Genomic DNA, 22,146 nt, shown 5'->3' with positions numbered 1-22,146 from the left:
TTCCTTGTGAATAAACAATTCCAGATTTCGCAAACTTACTACAACGGAATTAGGCGGTAAACTAAATAAAAACAGTAAACAAGAAAACAAAGGGCATAATTATAATATGGCTTTCCCAATCTAAGAGTCTGACCATCTTCGCCTTTAAAAATGCTACCTTAGCGCAATTACTCCACAAATAATGCTTCCCGGACGATATATCCAGCACGATTCATCATTATTGTCGACCGATGAAGGCGATTTTTTATTGGGTTGCTGTGAATTGAAAATTTAAATACGTACTCCTTTGCTGACCTTGATGATATTTGCTCTAAGAATATTACATTAATTGAAGTTGATAATCTGCAATTATCACGTTAATATTTGATCGTTGCTTGCAGTGCACGTGTTTTCCTCACGAATAAACAGCAAGGAAAAGTAGTTTCCCACTTTAAATCCCGAAACCTGCACTGTTCTGAAAAAGAACAGGCCATGGCACCAACGAGAATTTCTTCCACATTACTACAGCACATCATTTCCTCCACAATATTGATGCCCTGAGACTGACCCCCTTTTTCATTTCCAGCAACGTGGCTTTCTGGAACATTTGTTTCATAAAACAAAAACTAGTACCTTTTACTAGCGATACATTGACAGATACTGACGAAGGCTATTTTATCGTTTCCATCTTCCTGCATTTCGGAAAAGGATTTGATAGCTTATAACATCAACGACTTCTGTATTAACTATACAAATTAAAAGTGACCTATACCTTTTCGTACAATTTTTTTTTATTTTTGTAAACTTCCTTCTCTAAAATCAGGTGTTCCTCAGAGGTCTGGTTTAGGACGCCTACTATTCCTAATTTTCAATAATTGCGTTGTTTTTTACTAATTTATTACTTGCAGATCACTATGTACTGCATAACAGCATCCCTGTATATTTCTATTCAGAGAGCCTGCAAGACGACCCTCAACCGCGCGTTTGTAGTAGCGGTAGCGCTGCAGTTGGCGCATGCAACTTAATGCTAATAAATGCACAAACATTCTTGTGTCCCTCTTTAAACCACTGACATTCGAATGTATCTTCCTAAAAACACCGCATTATTTTCACCGGTTAAATCAAGCAAGTAACTCCGTCTCAAGATTTCTCCTCACCTCTTCTGGCGAACTTACGCTTCAATTCGCAACTAATAATGCTATTAGCATTCTCCGTACACCACGCCGCAACTTAACATTTTGCTAAACTGTGGCTTCATAAAGGGCTAGTTACACGTAAACTAGATTGCGCATGCGCCATTCGGGACCCGGGTCATGTTACAATCGCCCTAGACCTTGAAGCCATTCACAATCCGGCAGCACGTGTTATATGTACTTCCAAATTGAGCACGTTCTGCAAGCATTGCAGCCATGAAGAACACTCTTAACTTACCTACGCCATCAATCCACCGCAAATGTATTCGCCTTTCTCGTTTTTATACCATTTATCACTGTAATGCTTACGTACTTGATGAGCATTTAGAATAAAGGCTCTACCCGCCGCAGTGGCTCAGTGGCTAAGGCGTTGCGCTGTTGAGCACGAGGTCGCGGGCTCGATTCCCGGCCGTGACGGCCGCTTTTCTGATGGAGGCTAAAAGCTAAAACGCCAGTGTGTACGAGATTTCGGCGCACGTTAAACATCCCCAGGTGGTCGAAATTAACCCGGAGCCCTCCACTACGGGGCGCCTCATCACCTGCGTTGCGTCGGCGCGTTAAACCCTACAATCAATCAATCAGAATAAAGGCTCTATCACTCCAATTGGTACAAAACCCGAAGAAATCTTCTAGCGTCAATCTCAACTTCAAGCTCAGCCAAGTTCAAGCCAGCGCCTCATGCGCTTGCGGGAATAGAGAGCGTCTTATCGCTCGTTCGTGCTAAGGGTAGGGGTGCGGAGAGAGGGTAGGGGGAAAAGTTGAATGGCGCGTGCCACCGGAAAATGATACAAGGAGGTGCACGCTGCATTTAAGTTACCTGCGCGTTCGCTCCTACAATGGTGCGGTGTCTGCGCAAATCAGAGTCTATTGCAACCGCTCCTCACATTCGCCGATATCACCCAACATTACCGACTAGCGAGGCAACTCTATCCACGAGTCACCGATCAGTCCACGAAAGAACAGGAAGCCATCCTGAGACAACTGCAAACAAATACGTACCCACACGCAACAAGACTACATGCCATCCATCCTACTCTCTATTGCCAAGGCCCAGGCCAAGGCCCTATTGCCAAAGCCCAGGCACACTCTACCATATTGTCTGGGAATGCCAACTAAACCCAGGTCTTCCCCCCATACCCAACCCATCACGCGAGCAGTGGGAAAGTACGCTGGCCAGCTCCTGCCCTGAAAAGCAGCTTTTGCTAGCGGAAAGGGCGAAGACAGCCGGCCGTACCAACGCAGTCTTGGACTGAGGACCCCGACCACAAATATGGTCACTTCAACTGTGGTTAAAGTTTCTCTCTCTCTCTCTCTCTCTCTCTCTCTCTCTCTCTCTCTCTCTCTCTCTCTCTCTCTCTCTCTCTCTCTCTCTCTCTCTCTCTCTCTCTCTTTCTCTATTAAAGAGAAGCTTTAGCGTCCTCGCTGATGCCGGTGCACGTCAATGCGACCTGCAGGAAAGCCAACTTTCTCTGACGATAATGATGAATGAACTTGGGTGAAGTAAAAGAAAAAAAAAGAACGTTTCCCGCGGCCGGAGTTGAACCTGGGTCCCTCGCGTTATGAAGCCGGCGCCTACCCGATTGATTGCTCCATTTCGACATTTTTTTCTTTAATATTTTGTTAAACAAAACACGAAACGTTGTTTTAGGGCAACCCGTTTCGCAATTTGAAGCTGTCAATATGACAATTTATTTGGCTGGCCGCACGTGCCCTGGGTTAACTCCAGTGAGGATGGCCCCACGTCCAAGAGAGGAACGTCTCAACCATCTCCATTTCAGCTTAATATGAAGCGTTTTTACCACCACCATCACTTTGGATAGCAAATACCATCAAAGTGACGTTGGAGCGAAACAGCGGCTGCTGAGAATTCATGAAAAATTTACGGTCCGGAAGACTCGCCAATTGTTGCGGCCCGTTTTGAGTAATGACGACAAACAAGGGCTTCCAGAAAAGTAACACCACTTGACATGATCCGCTTGAAGCGCAGTTGCTCACGCGTGACAAAATCTTTCCCGGGAAAAGTTTAAAATACGTCACAACGTTGCAGCCTATCCCAAAGAGAGCGTGGCCTTCACATGCTACCCACACGGCATTCTGCTGGAAGAGCAATGGAAAAGTACGTCGTCCTTTTCGCTACCTTTAGCCAAGTTTTCCAACTTCAGCCGTGCATGTGACACAACGGGATGCCAAAAAATACGTGTATTTTACAACTGATGTATTTAAACGTCGCAGAAAGTCAAAATAGTGCTTGCACAAGCAGGCATTTCGTGAGCCTGAAGCACGTGACGGAAGTGAGAGCCTATCAGGAAACGCTTTCGCACAAGATGGCTGCAGGGAAAATTCACGAAGTTGAGAATTCGTCCTCATCCCTTGCCTATACATTCTAATTCCTTCTGTCTTGTCTTGATGTGTTCCTAGGCTATGTAGAAAAGTGTACTGCGTGAGGACTACCTTGTCACGATGCCAGTCTGGCTCTGCGGGACGGCGTACGAGAACGCGTGTCATGGTTACACGTGATGGATGGCGAACGAAGGCGGCAGGAGGCGGCTGCTGAGACGCGCGTCTCTCTTTTTTTGTAATTTTTTTAAACGAACAGCACGCAAGAGAACAAAGGCCGATGAAAACAACTGCGCACTGCGGGAGCGAAAATCCAGGCCTTTCTCGTACAAAGGCACACTAAAAAACGGGTTCCTAGGGTTGCTTTCTCGACGGCAAGCACGGGGAACACCTCAGAGCGTCGGCCTTGTCTTGGAAGCGTCAGGCTGACAGTCGCCTGTGCGCTGAGGGCACAGACAAGGTCCCAACCTTGTCACGGCCACTTCCGCACCACTGGGCGTGTTCTCTCGCTCGTGCACGAAAGTACCCGCAGCTTCTCAGGCCGTTTTGAAAGTACCTGGGTCGGCAGTCGCTTCCTGCCTTCATCAGTCCATACAGTGATCAATCTGTTTGCACGTCAACGAGGGTAGTAGCGGTCTTCGCTATTCTAAACCGAAAGGGGAACTAGGAAAGAATTAAAGAGCCTTAATTTATTGTAGCGTGAGTTACGCTGGCCGAGGTTGAGCAGTTTCGCGTGGCTCCTGGAGAGCCGTGCTGCGCATGCGCGAGGAGCAGTGACGTCTCACGGCGAACAGCTGGCGCGCCGGAGCCGCCACCGCGACTACATTGGATTGGATTGGATTGGATTGGATTGGAAATCATTTTAGCAGCAGTAAGCATGATAATCAGCTAATCCTACACAATCAGGAAACCTAAGAATAACCAGCTGAACCTTAGCTCACGCTACGCATATCCTAACATATATAACGGAGCTAAGCCCCTGCTAATTTTTTTTTTTTTGCCTGGTTGAGGTGAAAAAAAAAACGTGAAGCAACTCTGCTCTGTCGCGCACGCTAGCCTACCCCAAAACAAAAACTCGGACTTCTGCTGAGTTCCAAGTGACCGCTGACAAGTGGGAATGCACACAAAGTGCTTACTGTCGGTGCACCTTGTCGACGGCGCGACGCAAGGGAACCGAAGCAGGAGTGCTGTGGTCTCCCACGGCAGTGCCGTGCATGTTGCGGACCAATGTGAAGTTCTGAGAAGGGCCTAACACGTCCCTTAGCGTTAGTCCTCTAGAAATCGGCTGGCCCAAGGACAGTAAAAGGAACGTCCTAGCTGCTGTTTTACGAGCACATTCACATAAAACGTGATTCAAGTCCTGACGCACGTCACAAAGAGTGCAGAAGGGGGAAGCAGCCTTTCTCATCTTCAAGCGAAAATAACTTGTGCAAGCGACATTTAGCCGCACGCGGTGAAGAACCGCTGTGTAGTGCTTGGACCATCCGTGAGGCATCCTAAAGTTCCCGTGCAGCTGTATGGAGTGAAGCGGCGCGTAATATTGCTCCGCAACAGCCCACGTAGATCGATCGCTGAAAACTCCAGGCAAACTTAGACGCAAGTGCAGAAGCATCTCGTCTGCAGAACGATATAGATAACACTGACTCGTGTAGGTCAATCGCGATCGATGCCGCAGTGTCCGCCTTGGCATTGCCAGTTGCCGCAGTGGGCAGGAATCCACTGCAGCTCTACACGATGGTGTGCCTTTAGAGCTTGTAAGCGCAAGGCATTAATGTCGAAAACAAGCTGATATTTGGGGTATGGTGTTAAGCACTGAAGCACCGCCCGAGAATACGTGAAGGTTGCCCATTGACAGGGTGGTTGCTCGATGATGTAGGCGAAAGCAGCACGCCGAGCGGCAAGTTCGGTAACCGTGGATGTTGCCCTGTGGCTAAGCGTTGCGCTGAAGAAGACGGCACGGGAGGACGAAAACCAGATACCTATAGCAGATAAGATGTCTGCCACAGATCCATTCGTGTATAGTTGGGCGTGTGCCTTGTATTTTTGGGATATCAGTCCTGAGGCCAAGACCTTTAAGGCGGGGGTTGGGGATATGCTGTTTGCAAGTAATGCCGGGCACTCCAGTTGCTATGTGAAGAGGCGGGAACATTCAAGGCGGTTATAGAGACGGAACAGGGTGCTGGTAATGCAGAGGCAGAAGGTCTCGCAATTCAGTGGCTCAGCTGACTGCTAAGGGGTGACCTTGCTGCCGCGCTAGAAATCGCAAGTGCGCGCCAAGAGCAAGTGGTGCCAGACGTCGACACTCCGCCAGAGTTCCCATTAAGGATGTGGTCTTCGGAACTCCAATGCACACTCTCAGGACTTGTGCTTGCATGCTTTTCCAAAACTCTCGCATTTTCTTTTGAGGGGGGGACAAGTACAGGAAGGCTGTAGCGTAACAATCCAACGCACATGACATCATAAAGGCGAAGAAGAGACGGGACTGTGCATCCGCCGGCGTTACTAGATAGCATGCTGAAGATGTTGGTGAAGGAAGCAAAGTAATCTTTTACGTGGCGGACGTGTCTTGAACAAGCCAGAGGCCTGTCAAATATCACACTTAAAAACTTGTGGCACGCAACATATTAGGATCATTCACTCAGCAAATCGCAAACTTAAGGTGATGGTCACGTCCGTGGGTTTCCTGCACTTGTTTGGTCATACTGCAATTGGTTTCGAAACTGCGAGTAGTGTATTTCATCTGCAGTAATGGTGAGAAAAAACTCTGAATGGGTACACGGTTTTCACAGTCGCCGAACGCGGCATATTATGATTTATTTAGTAAGTGCATTATAGCGTAGTCTCGCTATTTCACGAGTCCAAGCTACACTAACAGAATCCCATGTAGTGAAACGTTGATAGAAAACGAGAAATTTCAACGCTTACTGTACCTAGCTGTTCCTCACAAGATATTAAACTTGGCAACAATTTAGAGCAGTTTTAGAAAACAAACGTGGTGTAAATTACGTTATAATCGAAGTCGAGTTATACTTTCTACTTCGCGTTTTGCAGGTGGGAGGAGACCGCCATCTAGCCGCCGATGTCCCAACAAAGGTGATGACCACACAAATAATAAAAGGGGACTTACCTGATCACATTAATATAGTACTTACAAAATTCATGACCCGTAGGCTTAAAAACCATCGGGCAACAATACGAAAATTTTACAGACCAAAAATATTGAACTAGCGGCCTAGTTTGCTTAGGTAAGAAATATATCACCTTTGTACTAAAATAAAAAACAACTTAACAACAAATGCATTTTACTTAGCTAGTTTACACAAATGGCGCTGGATTTCTCGCTTGGGTGAGCTTCTTTTATATCAGTAATGAAGAGGTATCTTTCTAAAGTAAGCAAACTGTGCCGTTAGGAACATTTCAATGAGTCTGTAAAAGTTTTTGCATTGGAGCACGATGGTTGTTAAGCGCTTGGGCGATGAGTTAGTAAGAACCATAGGAATGTGATGAGGTGAGTCCACGTAACGCCGTTTTTAGATAACCATTAATTACAAAGACGTAAAACTACTTGCCGTTGGGGGGGGCGCAAAATTAATTTTTCCACTCTTCGCAAAATGCACCCCAAGAAAGCCAGAGTACATTAGCCAAGATCTATTTTATGTATAATTTAGCGTTGACAAGTGCAAATGAATTCAAGATTTAAAAAAAAAATATGTCTATGTAAAGTGCGTCACCTTCAAGGCGTCAAGACTGTCTTAGAGTGCTTTTGATGCGTTATCACGTCCCGTCCGGCTTGTAATTAGAGGCCCGAAAAAAGCATCAAATGCCCTAAGGGCGTTTGTTGTCTATCACGCACGACACAAACATTTTGAATATTCTGACAACATGCGCATCTACAGCCGCACCACACTTATATTCTCAAATGATTTTTCAAAGCAGTTATCCCCAAACAGCCTTTGGAATTTAATCTCCTCTCCCATTCAGCCACGCGACGTATGCAAGATGAGAAAAGTGTTGCAAAAGCGCGGAGTTAGCAAACGAAAGGATAGAACGCAAATAAGTTTGGTTCACGACATAAGTTAACCCGGCTTCTTCTGTCCCAGTTAGTGGTTGAAAACATAATTTATGAACCACGTAATAGCCTAGGATAAAAAAACATCGCCACTGAGATGGCATTGAAGGGGACTTACCTGATCAAAATCCTTGGGGATCACTAATTTACGATCCACCGGCTTAAAAACCATCGTGCTTCAATACAAGGAGTTGTACTGTTTTATGAAACTGTTTCTAACGACCTAGTACGCTCATTTTGCAAATATATAATTTCTGTGTTGAAAGAGAGAAATATACTCTGCAGTGCCAGACAGCGCGCGCCATCTATTGCACACTAGCTCAACTAAAACTTGTTTCTTGCGTATTTCATTTCAATGAAGACGTGGTGCATTTTTAAAAAGAGGTCACTAGGCCTTTGGAGAAATTCCCATATATTTCTCAAACCTTTCGTAATGGCGCACGAGGGCTTCTAAGCCCGTGGGTCATAAATTTGTAAGTCCCACATGACTGCTATCAGGTTAGTCTTCCTTAAACTGCAGCGTTAGCACCTGTGTGTCATTTACATTGTTGATGGGCTGCCTTCCCTTCTGAGAGGCGGAAGGTCTCGTGGTACTATCTTTTAAATATGCTATTACTTTGTATTCGGGCATGCACCAATAAAAACTGAGCTAGGCAACCCAATGCAGCCAAATAGTCACTCGTGGGGCCCGGCCAGTTCTATTAATCTTGGTATGATGACAACACATAGTAGAGGCGAAAATGAAAACACCCGTGTGTCGCCATTTCGGCACTCGTGTAAGATCACAAGGTCGTGGCAATTACCGTATTAGCGCAACTCTATAGCCCGCACCCTTTTACGCTAAAAGTAACCTTACAATTTACGAGCTCGTTACAATCGGGCTCGAAACCGAAATCTTCTTTCAATGTTCCACGCTTTAGTTTTAATGACAGCAGGAGCTGGATAAGCAAGTTTATGAAGCACAAAGGATTCCCATTGCCACTGTTGCGTGCGTCATATATAATGTCTTCTGCCAAAAACGTGGTGCCATGTCTTTTACATCTGCGCGGTAGGTTCGTCTTTAAATTATTCTTTAGAATTTTTCATAAGGAAACAGACCTACGCATTACAGTAGGAGGCGCGTTAGAATCGTGCAAATACGGTAATCCGCAGTCCACCACTTTGGAACGCCTCATAAACCAGGTGTGGCTTCGACGCGTAAAACCCCCATAGTTATATAACAGTGAGCATCTTTGCACCGAATGCTGTGAATCAGAAGGGAGTTTTCCAGAATCTACACGTCGGGGTCACCATCCGCCCGCCCATCCGCAAGAAGTTGATTGATTGATTGTAGGGCTTAACGCGCCGACGCAACGCAGGCGATGAGGCGCGCCGTAGTGGAGGGCTCCGGATTAATTTTGACCACCCGGGGATCTTTAACGTGCGCCGGAATCTCGTACACACGGGCGTTTATGCTTTTCGATTCCATCAGAAAAGCGGCCGCCGCGGCCGGGAATCGAACCCGCGACCTCATGCTCAGCAGCGCAACGCCTTAACCACTGAGCCACCGCAGCGGGTCATGCCTGAAGTAATAGGGCGGCCGCTCTGGGCCGGACGAAGCGGTGCGAAATGAGTCTGCACTTATTCTTGCTCCCTGCCTTCGGTACTCGTCAAAGTGCCTCCGGAGCTGTAGGGGGTTCGTACATTTATTCAATTTTCTGTGGATTGTCATTGAGAAGATAGCGGGGACCAAACTTTCTATTTTCAGCTACTTTGTTAAAGGGACCAAGAAAACACAATGCGACTTGGTTTAATTCGAAACAACTAGCCTTTGTTAACCCACTCCGCGCCATTCCAGCGACGAGAGACGTCTTTTTATTCGATCAAACGAAAAAAAAATACCGAAAAGCATCAAATGTTTTCCCACAGTGACGTAATATGGGCCAGGAGGAGGAGGAGAAGGAGGAGGAGAGAAACGTTTATTGGAGCGGAAAGTGCTGTTGTGGGTGGTCTTCCTAGTTCGGATAGCCGCGAGTCGTGGCAGCTGCTCTTGCCCGAGACACGAGGTAGTGCCAGGAATAAAAAGATGTTTACCGGCGTGTTAACTGAATAAGTGATGTGACAAAACGGAACAGGGACCCCCCGCCGCAGTGGCTCATTTGCTAAGGCGTGGACCTGTTGAGCCCAAGGACGCGGGTTAGGTTCCCAGTCGCTGCGGCCGCTTTTCTGATGGAGGCGAAAGGCACAAACGCCCGTGTGTTCGAGATGTCGGCGCACGTTAAAGATCCCCAGGCGGTCAAATTTAATCCGGAGCCCTCCACTACGGCGCGCCTCATCGCATATCTTGCATCGGCGCGTTAAGCTGCATAATCCGAACAAAGGCCCTACTACAACCGTCATGTTTCATGGCGATAGCTCACGTCGGCGACCACCAATCGCACCAACAAGATTCTGTGACGTCATACAAAATCGACGGAATGTGTTCGGGGAGTCAGCACTGCTTCTTTAATCTCTACATTATTTTTTGAAGCTCGCGGCGAAATTGGTATTATTGCAATCGGAACAAAGCAGTCTTTGTAATGAACCATATTTGTATTTTGCTTTCGTGGTTCCTTTAAAAATGGCGCTGGAACAAGGGGCTAGGTTTGAAGTCCCATTTGCATCTCTTGAGGGTCACTCATCCAAGGTGTAACTCCGCGAGCTTTCCCAATGAAGGCGTCAGCGCAGAATGAAGCCAGCGAGTACGATTTTGGCGGCAGTTTGAACTTTGGCCTGAGCTCCAAAGCGAACGGCACAGGAACATAGCTGCGCGATTACCCGCGGGACGCGCAAGACTCTCGGTCACGTTCACATGGGGCAGCGGTCCGCTCCCGTGGCTGCGCGTCGCGAATCGCTGCATGCACGAACCGCAGCAGCTGGCAGCGTAAGGACGCGGCCAAACTATACTCGGCGCGTAAACATGCCTCCTCCTTTGTTTCTTTTTGTTCATTCTCCTCCCCAGGCCACGAGGCAAGCGCCCGCTTCTAATACACCCAGCAACAGCTGTTCAAACTCGTTCAGGGACGCCTTCCCAGTGGGAGGCTGCGGCAACCGCATCGGCACGCCTCCCTCTCTATCCCCAGCAATTTCATAAAGAGTCCGCCAGCGGTGAACGTCACTCAAAATGACGGCACGGAAATAACAGCTAAGTAGCTTGGTTAGCTGTTATTTCACTTTACCGAGGCGAGTTTGTCACGAGCTGCCACAACGAAATTTTCATTTGGGCCGCAATGGCAGAATAACGAGACCTTTCTAAACTATATTTCAACTAACTTATTGAATGTACTCGCAATGCTAGTGTCATTCCAACGCGTTGGAAGGCAGAGGGGGGAGCATGCACGTGCTTATAAAACAAACGGTTCTCGACGCGGCTTTTTACAGCAGCGCTGAATAATATCAGTGACATGCATGAATTGTCGTTAAACAAAAAAAAAAAAAGTCCGGGACATTTAGCAACTATTACGAGCAGACGATAACAAATTCCCAACAACACAGGACAGGCGCGACAGCTCCAACCTATTCCACTTTTTATTCTTAGTTGCAAAATATATTTTTAAAGCTTGTATTAATCTTTGCGGCCTATTTAGTCATATTCAGACATACAATCTCGCCTTGTGTTGTTTATTTCTACCAATGGTGAACGTAGCTTCCGTGACCGCACCTGTTTCTCGAATATATTTGTGCGGTCTAGCAGCGCGGACGTGCGATGCGCTACGTCCTTAACGCCATAACTGCTCGGTTGACAATGCATATTCGTAAACTAGGATGCGAATCTGAGTATTGGAACCATCCTTCGGAAATCAGTTTTTAGGTAGATAGTTGCAGTCTCGTCGTAGCGTGTAATTGTCGTTATTTGTTTCGGTTTACGAACTGGAAATATTGCCTGTTAAAGGCATTATTTTAGCATTAGCGAATAGCATAGTAACCAAGATTGTGCCTTGAGCTCGTAACATAAAAATACCTTGCGCAATTTACAAAAAAGATGCAGAGACCACATGAATTAATTCTAAAAGCTTCAAATCTCAAGAAGCAACCTGCAACGTTCCCTACATCTGAATAGTTACAGCGTTGACCTTAAAGGAGCCATGAAGACAAAATACAACTTGGTTTAATTTGAAAGAACTAGGATTCAGTATGTCACTCCGCTCCATTACAGCCACAAAAGATGTTTTCTAACGAAAAAAAAGCAAGGATTATTTAAAAACTTTCAAATTTTGCGCCACCGTGACGTGTTATGAGCAAGAATGACATCACACGGGCCAACAATAAAACATAATTTTCAGTGCGTTAACTGCTCGTTAGCATTCAAGCGATGCGGTCAAATGGAACTAGAGGCCCCATTACAGACGTCCAGTCATGTGTCGTTGCGACAGGTCAGTTAGGCGGCCGCCAATCGCACAAACAAGGTTCCGTGGCGTCGTAGAAAAGTTGCGGGAAATTGGCTAGGGGGTCGCGACTGCTTCACACGTTTTCATTAATATCTCGGTTATTTGTTCAAGATTGCGATGATATTGGTATCATTGTTATCGGGACTAAGCAGTCTTTCTAATAAACCCAACTTGTATTTTGTCTTCATGGCTCCTTTAAACCGTAACTATCTGGTTTATAGAGGAGAATTTGTAGCAGTAAATGTAATTTACACATTTGATTGAGCTGCAACCACTTTCTTTGAAACCACTGAAACCAACTAGGCTTTCGCCTTCACATTCTTGGAAAATTCTAAGCATCCCCCGTAATATTTGAAGAATTGCACGCGTGAGAAAGTAAAAAGGGTTTAGTATTTGTTTTTCAGTATTTATTCATTATATACCACAGGCTCGTTCAGACGTTGAACTGGTTTTTGCTGATATAGTTGGCCCATACGAACGACTAAGAGGTGCAGAAGGATGGCAAGTTGGACATGGTTGGCTCATAGTGACCATATCGAACAAGCAGCGCAAAAGATACGGGACATAAGAAGGATTAACGACGACACAGCGCTGATATGGTGACTAAGAGCTATCTTTACACGGGTTTCCTCTTCTTATCCATTAATAGAGCTAATCAGGATTTGATATTCGTTGATGCACGCAATTGGTTGTTGCCTATAACAGTTACCCATACAAATGATCAAACATTACCCAGGATTTTATTCTAAATTACCATTGAAATTGCGAGCGGGATTGTTGTGATTACACCCCTACGGTAATGAACAACGGGTAAGATGATATATCAACGCGCAGCCCAAAATGCTGGGCTTGCACTGTTTAAAAAAAGGTGCTTGCACTTATTAACCGAGCATTAACCAGTTATTTGTCGCAGTATCCACCAAACATTAGTAACAAAGGTGGTAAATGTAGCACAGGTATGTTTACTAACTGAAGGAGGTAGTAAAAGCGCCATTACTTTCAGCAGGAGCGTCCTAGTGAATAACACTCCCCTTAGCCACGTGCTTTTACTAACTGGTCATGCATAACCTAGTAAAAAGCAGACCTTAACTCAGCGTGTACACACTAAACGTTCTAACACGAAAGTGTTTTATGCCGGGGTGCACCAAGATCTATCTGACGTCATATCCGTCACGGAAATGACATCGCCAGAAAAAGTTTCCTTGACGCGGCGGCACCGGGATTTGAAACACGAACTTTTTCGCCGCAACGGGAGGTATAAAACGCGCTCCCGACTGCGCTACGAACAGACGCGTGAGTAGGACGACAAACGCGCCTTAAAGGAGCCATGAAGAGAAAATACAACTTCGTTTAATTTGAAAGAACGAGGATTCAGTATCTCACTCAGCTCCATTAGAGCCACAAAAGATGTTTTTTTAACGAAAAAAAAGCAAGAAGTATTTAAAAACTTTCAAATTTTGCGCCACAGTGACGTGTTATGAGCAAGAATGACGTCATACGGGCCAACAATAAAACATAATTTTGAGTGCGTTAACTGCACGTTAGCATTCAAGTGATGTGGTCAAATGGAATTAGAAACCCCATTACAGACGTCCAGTCATGTGTCGTCGCGACAGGTCTCTTAGGCGGCCGCCAATCGCACAAACAAGGTTCCGTGACGTCATAGAAAAGTTGCGGGAAATTGGCTAGGGGGTCGCGACTGCTTCAAACGTTTTCTTTAATATCTCCCTTATTTGTTCGAAGATTGCGATGATATTGGTATCATTGTTATCGGGACTAAGCAGTCTTTCTAATAAACCCAACTTGTAATTTGTCTTCATGGCTCCTTTAAAGCCTTCCTTTCAGATGGTGCTGCCATCTAGGAGAGGCGAAGCAAGTAGTGCATCATGACGCTAATGAGCGCCGACAATTGGCTCCTCGATGCCAGTGCCTACGTGTTGGGGGGACGCGCAGCGTAAGCTGCGGAGAAGCCGACTTGCGGATGTCGCACTCGTGACACGGTCCGCTGCTCCTTTCGCTGCCGCGGACCGTGTGTTCACCAAACGATTCACAGACAACCCGTTTGGTTTCGTTCGCACTGGCGGTTTGCGAGCGCCTGTGGTTTCCGTCGTATTTATGCAATGCTCCGACGAGTGCAATCCAGTGTCTAACGTTGATGCGTCTAACGGTGCCATACCGACGAGATATAAATAGCGACGTGCAAGTTCATATCGATGCACAATAAATATTCAACTGCTCCTGTGAAGGCACATTTCACTTTCGTGTTTTAGTGGTTCCTATGCAAAAGGGAACAACCACATTTTTACACACTTTATGGTAAAAAAGGGCGTAAAATGCTTGTCTCGTGGTAGATACCTTGAAAAGGCGTTTTAAATTGAAAAAAAAAAATGGTGTGCTTGTGAACACCCTAAACTGATTGTGTGGGCAGCACATCTACGCGTGACAATGTGGATCGGCTGAGCGCTCAACCCGACAGAGACACGGGGAGAGCGAGAATAACTTAGTTACCTTCGAATTCCATACGCTCTTCTCGCTTTTATAGCCAGCAGCGAAAGTCCTCTGACAGAGCCGGTGGGCTTGTCGCAAAAATAAAAAGATTTCAGGGATAATTTTGAGATTAGGCATTTTATGTGAGCATATACAAGTCAGCCTGTGGATTAGCAGAAACTTTTTAATCGTAATTTGAAGTGGGAAAAGTGCTCCAGTTATCATGTTCAATGAGTTATATAATTTTGCTGGTATCAATGAATGTTAATATCAAACAAGCAGAGGTTACTAAGTGCACGTTTTAGACTTGTAGCGATAACATTTCGGGTGCATACTTAGTGGCAGAGTCTACCGGCCGTTCTGCGGGGCAGTAAAGTACGTAAGGAGCTAGTAAATAAAGCCGTCACAACCCTTTCACTATCTTGTAGGGTTTCTCAAATTCTGGAAGTACATTACTGATATAGCGTAGGAGCCTAATACAGGAACATTTTAACAAAATTCTTAAAATGCCGAAAAACTGCAAACTTCATTTTGAGCTACAGAGCATTTTCGATAAAACTGGTTTTGTTGAAAAGCATATTCTGCTTACTTTCGACTTCATACGCCGTACACGAGTGAGCTGTTACGGGAAATCAGGAGACTATTTGGCTAAAAATACCGAAATGTTTCTTTTGGGGAATTCCTGATTATAATCTGTGTTTCCTTCATCTAATTTTGATTATCTTTGATGAAATTTGTAGAACTGATTTGTTAAATTGAAATCGTGTTTATTTTTGTTTTTCTCTTACTTATCATTACATCTGTGTTACGTGGTCCGTCCTCCATGCCTTGTAACGGCTTCCTGCGTCTTTGTCAAGCTGCTCGAGCAGCTTTTAGCCAGGAAGTCGTCCAGATGCTTCTGGGAATAAACTGAACTGAACTGAACTGAACTGTTGCAGGTAGGTTCGTATGTCAAGCTGGTTTTTGCAATCATGCGTAACGCTCGCCGATGTCTACAAAGTCACAAGCAATGCCTAGTCTAGTGAATCTTAATTAGAGGCACATTTCGCGATTTAGGGTTGACTCAATGCGTGGTATACTTTATAATGGCCCACCCGGGCATCGCCAATCCTACACCTACTGAATATAAGAACTTGCGCACCCTTACGAGCCCCCTTCAGCCTATATGCGCTGCAAAAGCGATTTTATGCGCCTAAGCTTCCGTGACATGGACGTGACCTTATACGGTTCCGAAGTCTTAATACTGCTGCCCTTGTCGCAGCCTAAACGTAAAGTACATCCGTGCTGAAACTATGAACGAAGTTAAAAACTGAACAAGGCTTTGGACCTTAAACTCATGCAGCAAGTTGGTTTCAAACATAGCCGAAACTGAAATGTTTTGGGCTTTGGAAATATTCGTTTATAACGAAACAATACAAGTGAAATGTAAGCCTTCTTTCGGAACGTGTAACAAAGTACCTTCACAAATCTGACAGTACTCCACGCGAGCACCGAATAAAACAGATGAAGTAACTTCAGCTGGAGCAAAATCTAGCAAGAAACACTTTTCAGGGATATTTGATGACAGAATAAATACGAATTCGTGGGACATGCCACTGAATCAATGAGAAGTAAATACCATGCCGCGTTGCACGCCATGAATCATTATTTAAGTGAAGATCTCGTTTTAACAGCAACGCTCTGTAGGCCGACACAAATTCGTCTGTCGTAGACAGAAAACGTCGGAGCCCCAAGAAAACATGTGCTAAGGGGAGTCTCTGGTATCCAACCCGGCACCTTTACGCCGTGAAACCGGCAACCTAAACCAATGGGCCACGCCAAAGGCCTGAGGGGCACGGGGTGAGCAGCGGCGGGGAACCATAAGGTGCGCAGCTAAGTGGAAAGAAAAAAAAACTCCTTCCGTGACGCCTTCCGTGGTCGCAATCGAACATGGCTTCCTCGCGTTATGAAACCGGCGTCTTTCCGAATGAGCTGTTTTTTTTTCTTTATTTCCGAACGTGTTCCGATGGTACATACACATGCAGTAGTACAAACAAAATAAAGTTGAACTAAACGATAAAATAACTTTGTATAGCGCTAGGAGCTAAACTATTTTCATCTGTGTTAGTTCTTCCACCTGTGACAGCCAGTCTGGTACATCAACCTGTGCCTTTTCCACTTCAATGAAAGAGACCACGGAAACAGTCTCCGACAGTACGCGCACCGATTTCGGAGTACCGGATGGCCATCCGACACCTCCATATACTGTGCAGGCCCAGTAGCATGATTTAATCCAATGGAATACCATGTTCGTTTTGAACGGACAAATACCGAATACCATGCGCGCCGATTGGGAGTTCTTTTTTCAGCGTTCGTTCAGGACATCCCAGAAGAAAACTCCGTCCCAACAATCAATGAAAACATGTTCAATCGTTTCCGGTTTTTAGCACAACCAACAATGTTTCCCCCACGGCATGAATAGACCCTTTTCTTGCATCCATGTCTTAACAAGGAGAGTGCTTGTATGTATACATAGTTTAAAGAAGAATGTTTTAACCACCGGTGCAAGTGGCATTCTTTTAACCCGTTTCAATACATCTCGGCCTGGGCCTGCAGAGTAAATGGTCCTATACAAGTAAATGGTCCTATACAAATGGTCCTATAGTAAATGGTCCCATACAACTGGAAACACAGTGTCACAAAGATCACCATACAGTTTCTTCCTATAGGTACTGCACTCAAATATTCCGACGAAAACCGCCCACTTAGAAAACTAAAAGAACCAAGAAATTTTTTGAAATACTCGCGAAGGCCTCCTGCAAACATGATGTCGTAACTGTAAATTCAGGCAACATCTTGCTTAATCTAAATTGGCAAACGGTGCGCAGAAATGGGTCTTTTACATCTCGCAAGAAAAGAAAACGGTTCACCAACTGTCGCAGAAAACTGTGGTTCATTCCACTGTCATAAGAATTGGTAAAACACGAAAGTGAAATGTGCAGCGAAATCTGCGGCTGAGCATGATTTGCAGGTCGGCGGCTGTCTTCTGGGTGTGCTTGTTGAGCGACGTCCTGCTGGCGGGTCGCTTCGGCAAAGGTGTGCTGGCGTCATTTTCATGGTGGATATGACGCCAGTGAAATCTTGGTGTATCCCGGTACAGAACACGTTCGTGTTAAAATATAAAACCCTCAAACAAACAACCCTAAGTATAACGTACTATTTACTACTGAAGGTTGCTTCTCTGCAAGAAGATCCTGTGTGCTGGGGTGCACTCTTTACAGGCCGCTTTCTTCGTTGAACTGGCCTCATTTCCATGACGGATATGACGTCATTGAAATGTTTGCGTATCCGGGAATAAAACACTTTCGTATTAAAATAGATGCGCTGACCTAACCCCCCTTTCCGTACCCGCCGGAAGAGGTTTCTACGGCTGGTTCGCTCCCAGGATGAACTCCAGATGAATACTGCAAAAATGCTATGCAAATTTCGAACATTTGCCCTCGAACAGTGGAGTACGCGTAACACGTACCACAGTCTGGTCACCATGAAGAGGTTTCACACCGTCGCACGAGCAAAAATGGATAAATTGGTATCCTTCCCCTTTTCTGCCTTATCTCGTATCTCCACTGCATGTCTCCACCAGTAATGAGCTACCATCGCATTTCGAGCGCAGAGCATTTCCCTTGGGTTCGTATCACGGGAGTTGGTGTTGGACTTTGCCGTAGGTTATAGCACGGGCTAACGCAGTCCACATTGGGAGATATGTGAAAGCCTGCGGACGAAACGATCCGGGCCTACCAGCCATGGGGAACTTCCAGCGGCAAGTTTCGAAATAAATCTGAGGTGATGACATACGGAGTGGAGACGTCGCGCCTCACTAAACAACTTTAAGGCAAACTTAGGTCCGCTCAATGGGCCATGGAACGAATAATGATCGGAGTAACACTTACAGACAGGAAAAAAGCCACCTAGATCAGAGAGTAAACTAGAGCAGAAGATATCAGTGTTCGAATAAAGAAAAGAATCAGACTCGGGCGGGCCCCGCAATCAGGCGAAATAACAATCGGTGGACGAGCAGGGTGACAGAATGGACACCGAGGAACGGGTCTAGAAAAAGAGGAAGAACAATTACTCGATGGGGGGAAGAAATGAGGAAATTCGGAGACAAAGAATCGACTCCAGGGGCACGGGCAGGAGCGCTAAGAGGTCGACGGGAGAGGCCTTCTTCGTGCAGTGGACCTAGTGGGCTGCTGCTGCTGCTGATGATGATGATGATGATGATGATGCAACAGCCGGGTTCCCGACGAAGGCAGAGGGACCGCGAGCTCTGCTGTACTCCTGTCTTGTACAACTAGTGCAATCTTAACTAGTTTTTCGCTTGCTATGTTGAAAAGCAGACTTTGTTGTTAATCAACGAGACCACACAGAGTTGAATGTCTTTAATGATACGAAGTGGCACCAAGCTAAGTTATAGCCACAGAAGGGGATAACCATTACTGGAACTTTTTTTTTTATTCGAGGGCGAGAGTTGGGACCTTTTTCCTAACATTTTTCGTCTTTCGCTTATTTTGCTTCCGGAGCAGCTTAAAATTCTCGATGCTTACATAACGCCCACTAGCGTTGCTATAACTGCCACTCTTGCTGATTTCGCGCCAGATATCGAGAGATACGCAGTCATTAGTATCACCAGTGTACTCGCTTTCCATGTGACCTAGAGCGTGACGTCTCAAGCCTTTGGTAGAAACTCCCGTCGGCGATACCGGCAAAAAACACACGCTGATCTCCACCATACCTAATCATGAGTGCTTCACCGGTAGGAAGACTAATTAAGAAACCGGGAGGACTAATTTGAGTATGAAAAGAAAGAAAGAAACAGAGAGGCACATGGAACAACAGCCCCTGCACTACTACCATTTATTTGGCCCCGCTTTCTCCAATTGCTGCGGGCATGGACTGCGCCTCTCTCTTTCGACGGCAAAAAAACCTCGCAAACTTCACCTCTACTCACAAAGCTCACAGTCGAAAAAGCACCCTAGCCAGCCATTTCGCAGATCATCGAGAATGTTCGTAGATAGGCGAGACATGCAACAGTATATAGAAATCAAATTAACGGCTCTGATTAACCTGTACAGTGGAAAAATAATATTGCTTGACGTATCCCCCGTAGGATTTCTTGCTCTTCAAATAATTTTGCCTATTTCCCACTCGTTCTGTCCTTTCAATGTGGTTATCGAAGGTTTTTGGATTCAGTTGCTGTGCTGTACCCCATCCATACAGGGTTGGCAGCGGAAACAATTGCTGCCGTCTTCAGGTTTGCTTCGCCCACACTCTGGAGACTTTTGCTTTGAATGAAACCAGATTCAGTGCGCAGGTAATGGGGAGAAGGTTTCGTAGGCACGTTTTTTTTTTTTAGTGTTCTGACATATTCTGAAGGCATTGACCCCCAATAGACGACGTCTAGTTGCACGGTGTCATTGTTGCATGCCGTCCTCAGAGCTTTTGCAAGGAATGCAGAGGATATATTAATAATCCATCATCATCATCCTCCTCATGAACAGGTGTCCACTGCAGGACGAATCCCCCCACCCCCAAAAAGCACATTCATTCACTTTTATCATGTGTTTGCCGTCTCCCACGAGATTCTAGATTCCATGTGTTCCGGTAGGTCTTCCGTTTAACATCCTGTGGCAGCCATTCCGTTGAATGGATGGTCCACCTGTTGCCCTCATAAAGATCATATCCCCACTTATTTTGCTTAATTTGAACTAGAATGTCTTCCACCTGAGTTCGTTTCCTGACCCATGCCTCTATCTTCATATCTCTGTGTTATCCCTAGCACCTTTAGTTGTAGGTTTTCGAGTGATTATCAGCTTTTTCTCCCTGCCTCCATCATCTTCATGATGAAAAATAAAGGATACATTGAACCTTCCCAAGCCTACAACGTCATTCCCCCATTTCTCCGTAATCTTCTTTTAAATAAGAGAGAGAGAGAGACAGAAAGAGAGAGAGACAAAAAGAGAGAGAGAGAGACAGAAAGAGAGTTCTAATTACTACTGAAAAGGTGAGGACAACTAACTCCGGGGCTTGCTACTTCAGATGAGGTAAATATAGCGAATTGTGCATTCTTTCATCTTTGCGTTCAACGCGCTCATAACATAGAGATGAAGAACGACAGGAAACATGGCACTGGCTCGGAAATGAGGGGGCGAGCATAAGAAGGTGCCACGACCGCTGTGTTAGCGCCCCCGCTACTGTCCTAACTGACGAAGAATGCTCTTATCTGGGCCACTCGTTGCGGAAATAGCGATTTTGAATATCGTGTGATTGTTTTAACGAACTTTCCCCTTGTCTGTTACATGTACCTCCGATTCTATATATCCCCTCGAAGGTCGCTTCCATGCTTTTACCTTGGGCAAAATGAACTCACAACGTGAATTGTAGTGAGTATATATTTGTATGTCTTTTCATTAAACCAGTAGTTGCGAGTTAGCGCCGTGTCGTCTCTCTTTCTTCGTCCCTGTGTTGTGAGCGCGTGGAATACCAACATGAACGGCTACCAACTAGCCCAATTTTCTGTTCTGCTGTGTGCCAGTTATTGACAGAGGTTTTTCTCCTAACTCTTTCAGACGCCGTTCGCTATAGTTAGCCCTGCAAAATGTTTTTTTTTTTTGCTTCTGTGCTGTGTATCTCCCCAAATAAGATGAATTGGCAGGTTACTGACTCCAACGCAATCTTAGTTTTTTTACAGTCGTGTTGAGAATTGTGTACATAGCGTCACACAGGTCAGGTGCATCAAGTAGGGCTGAATATTTCCACATACGCATATATTTGAGTAATATGCAATGTTTCGATATTTTTAGGGCCGCAACTCTTGAGAAAACGAGAAGAAAGAGTTGAAAAAGCTCAGCCACTGAAGCCGTTGCATGCGTCGCCATTTTGTTTAGTTAGGGTAGTAGTATTCTTACCAGCTGCCATGTGGCCCTAAAATTTTCATTGTTAGACGAAGGATGCAAAATTATGCTAAACTAGTGAAAACGTCCGGTTCTGGCGTTTTATTTTTATTTTTTTTTTTGAAACACAAAACGCAGGATTGAAATGTAAACAGTTGTGTTCATAGCGTCTGAAAGGGTTAAGGTTACGGACCCATTTACGAACCCATGCTTGACTATCAGAGTGAATTTGCGACCTATCGGGCCACCGCAGCTCCCAAGAGTACCATAACCTGTCAGAAATTCACAAACAACGGAGCACCAAAGGCCCAGACTACTTTTTCTTTTGTTTGGGGAAGGCCAAAATGTTCTCACCTAGAACGTGCAGCCTGGAAGAGTCACTAATCCAGTGTCGAGTGCCAGAAATGGACGCCACAGATCACAGCCGCCGAAGCGCGGCCCCAAACACGACAGACTCGTCAAAGAGGTGTCCGGAAGCACCGCGCGGGCATCGCGTAGGCCGCGTATTAGCCGGCCGGGGAGTGGCCATGCCTCGCCCGGGAGCACGATCACGACCGCCGCTGGTAGCGCGGACGCTGGCGCGTGTCCCCGCTCCGATGCGCGCCGCTTCCTCATTAACCGCCGTTACGACGACGGGGCGCGGAAAAAGAGCCCACAATACGCGCCACAATGGCCGGCGGCGTGAAAATAAGGAAATAAAAGGCCGCCGCGACGGGAGCCTTTTGTGCGGGCTGTCGAGCAAAGTG

The 22,146-nt window shown here is 45.9% G+C and overlaps 1 protein-coding gene across 1 annotated transcript in view; it reads right to left on the bottom strand.

The window, feature by feature from the left end:
* LOC144152882 (sulfotransferase 1C2-like) overlaps window positions 1-21,931 on the bottom strand; it is a 115,498-nt gene extending 93,567 nt beyond the window's left edge. The window contains exon 1 of the mRNA XM_077684409.1: window positions 21,755-21,931. The gene's annotated coding sequence lies outside the window, so the exon portion shown is untranslated. The remainder of the gene's footprint in view (window positions 1-21,754) is intronic.
* Window positions 21,932-22,146: the final 215 nt, after the last annotated feature.

This window comes from Haemaphysalis longicornis, unplaced genomic scaffold, assembly GCF_048455015.1.
Source record: "Haemaphysalis longicornis isolate Haplotype H1 unplaced genomic scaffold, Haemaphysalis longicornis Haplotype H1 scaffold_9, whole genome shotgun sequence".
NCBI classification, from domain to species: Eukaryota; Metazoa; Arthropoda; class Arachnida; order Ixodida; family Ixodidae; genus Haemaphysalis; species Haemaphysalis longicornis.
Note: the sequence above shows the minus strand (reverse complement) of the source record. Positions and strands in the feature narration are given on the sequence as shown.